General features: G+C 31.2%; 1 protein-coding gene across 11 annotated transcripts in view; it reads left to right on the top strand.

The window, feature by feature from the left end:
- LOC106464426 (probable ATP-dependent RNA helicase DDX28) overlaps window positions 1–2,784 on the top strand; it is a 98,288-nt gene that overhangs the window by 38,221 nt on the left and 57,283 nt on the right. For 2 of the 11 annotated variants that reach the window (XM_013924566.2, XM_013924562.2), the window contains exon 1: window positions 754–898. The exons of 2 other annotated variants lie outside the window; for them this stretch is intronic. The gene's annotated coding sequence lies outside the window, so the exon portion shown is untranslated. Of the gene's footprint in view, window positions 1–722; window positions 899–971; window positions 1,831–2,784 lie in introns of those variants that run through there. 7 more of the 11 variants (XM_013924567.2, XM_013924564.2, XM_013924565.2 and 4 more) reach the window with 6 other exon arrangements.

Genomic DNA, 2,784 nt, shown 5'->3' with positions numbered 1-2,784 from the left:
CCTTCTATTGGTCTTTGGCCGTCTTACTTCCGGAAGGATCGAAAGGAGGAAGTAGTCCTGGCAAGGCTACGCATTGGTCATAGTTTTTTAACCCATCGTTTTCTTTTATCAGGTATTGACCCACCGATGTGTAGCCATTGTGACACTCAAGTCACAATAGCTCACATTTTACTGTCGTGCCGTCGTTACGACCGTGAGCGGCGGCACCATTTTAGACACATTTTTTCTAAAAGTTTACCCCTGACGTTGGACAGTGTCATTGGTAATAGTGACACTGTCCGACTAGATTGTATTTTAATTTTTTACACACTATACGTCTTTTTAATTCTATATAAATCTTTTACCGACATATACTGATTTTTAACTCGCTAGTTTTTACATTTTACTTTAATCTACTTTCATTGCTTTTTACCGGTTTTTGGCGCAGTTAGCCTAGCTGCTTTGCGCCATAAACATCAACCAACCAACCAACTATTATTAATAAAAATATTATCTGGTATATTTAATTAAGATGTTAAGTTGCATGCTGTTATCGTTAACTTAGTGTTGCTACTGTTATTAGTATTACTCATTTATAAATTATAATTGTTCGGTTAGGCTTGGCATTAACATACTTAATAAATATTAAAAATATATGTTTCTATAACATGAAATAATACTTAACGGTTAAGAAATGTATTTTGTTAAAACAAAAAGTTAAATGATTAAAGTTAGAAAAAAATCAACATTTACTGAAACTTGGAAATTAGAATGGGATAGAAACGCGGAGGAGATGTCGCAGTACAGCGGTTGCAATATGTATGGATTAGGAAAATCCTTACTGTAGCTACTAAGTCTAATAGTAACATCGCATGAAAGTCAAGTAAAATATGATTTCAGAAATGTTTTGTTTAATTTGGTATGAAATTATACAATGTGTGTAAATGTGTTTTTAAATGTTAAGTTTGAATGGCTTTTCCTTATTTATTAATATTATAATGCTAACACTAAACTGTAATACTACTACTGAGAAATAGTACTAGTACTTAAGTAGTTAATAACATTAACAATACAATCTTTAAACAAATGCCGTATTTTGTGCTGAGATGTGATACTGATTTTATTATAGTAATATTACTGTACTTAGTGTTAATGCTACTAGTTCTACTACTACTAATTAGTTTTATTTACTGATCACTATTAGTATTATTACTAAGTAGGACTGTACCTGGACATTTCCCCATTCCGATTATTTTGGATTGTTGTTTGTGTAATTGTGAAGTCAAGTCATAGCTCGAATTTTTTTGTTTTTGTCTTTTTTAATTGATACTGATAGGTTATAATATACATGAACATGTTATATAATTTGTACTTATTTTATACATGTAGAAGTCAAAATGTTTTCAGTGCCAATGGTTGGATGAGTTGAATATAAACATTTATTTAAGTTTGAAATGCTAGTGAAAGAATGCAAAGTTATTACTTTTTATTTACTGTGATATGATGGAAAAATCAGTAATGAGTTAGGATTTGTCTATGATTGCTGAGTAGCAGAATTAAGTTTAGAAAACTCTGTATGTATATAGTGTACCTTTTTTAAATTTAAAGAAAAAAAAGGGACAGAGTAACTGAGTGAATACTATAAACATGTAAATGGTATGTAGGAACTTCAGTCAGTTAGTGTAAAATTAGCCTGATACACCTTGTGGTGGTGTGCAGTAGTTAACTTGTAGTCCAATTAAATACTTAAAAGTTATTTATGAACAGTTTATTTGCAAGAACATAAGGCAACAGCAAAATAATTATAACAGTGATTGTACCAGATGTTCAATGAAATACAAAATGAAATTTGTAAGTTGGAATACTTTTGGCAGATAAAGTTAATAATTTATAACAATCTGATATCTCAGTACAAAAAGTAATGGTGAAAAAACATATACTATAAAAGGGGTGATAAAAAATCTTATTTATATTAGAATGTAATCGTTAGATAAAGTTATTTCAAGATACATTGCTCACAGTAGTGTACTTTTGATAGAGATTGCTTGTTTACTGATGTACAGAAATTAAACAAAAATTTACAAACATCCAGTAGAAACAGTTTAACTCTCAAATTACTATCTTATTACTACTCATTACTGGTGGGCACACATAAAAAATGCTTATTTTTTATGTATGTTAAATATGAACAAAATGTTCAAATGGCAATAGGGCCCTTAAAGGATGCTGAGGACGAGGTTTTTGTTGAAGATTACAAATAACATATAATGTAAAATTTAATGACAACAAGAGATCCGTTGGTCATCTAGGCTATCTGTTTCGATAAACTTTAAAATAAAAATAAAATGTTTATAGCCAGCCCTTATCATTCAAACATTTATCAAGCCTTCCTTAAACTCACTTTAATTTACTGTATCCAATACATCTGAAGGCAACCCATTCCAAAGGTCAACCACTTTGTTAGAAAAATATAACTATTTTAGCTAAAGATCACCAACTCCTACCCTGCCAAAATTTATATTTGTGTCCTCTATTTTTATCATTCTCACCATTAAGTACAAAAAATAGATGATGTATCAACACTGTCAGTTCCATTGAGTAACTATGACTCTCTTAAGGTAGCCAAATGCCTCGTCATCTAATTAATGACGCGCATGAATGGATTAACGAGATTCCCACTGTCCCTATCTACTATCTAGCAAAACCACAGCCAAGGGAACGGGCTAGGAAAAATCAGCTCAACAGGGTCTTCTTTCCCGGCTGATTTTTCCAAACCTGTTCCTTTGGCTGTGGTTTCGCTAGATA

The sequence above is a fragment of the Limulus polyphemus genome, unplaced genomic scaffold (assembly GCF_000517525.1).
Source record: "Limulus polyphemus unplaced genomic scaffold, Limulus_polyphemus-2.1.2 Scaffold1649, whole genome shotgun sequence".
NCBI classification, from domain to species: domain Eukaryota; kingdom Metazoa; phylum Arthropoda; class Merostomata; order Xiphosura; family Limulidae; genus Limulus; species Limulus polyphemus.
Note: the sequence above shows the minus strand (reverse complement) of the source record. Positions and strands in the feature narration are given on the sequence as shown.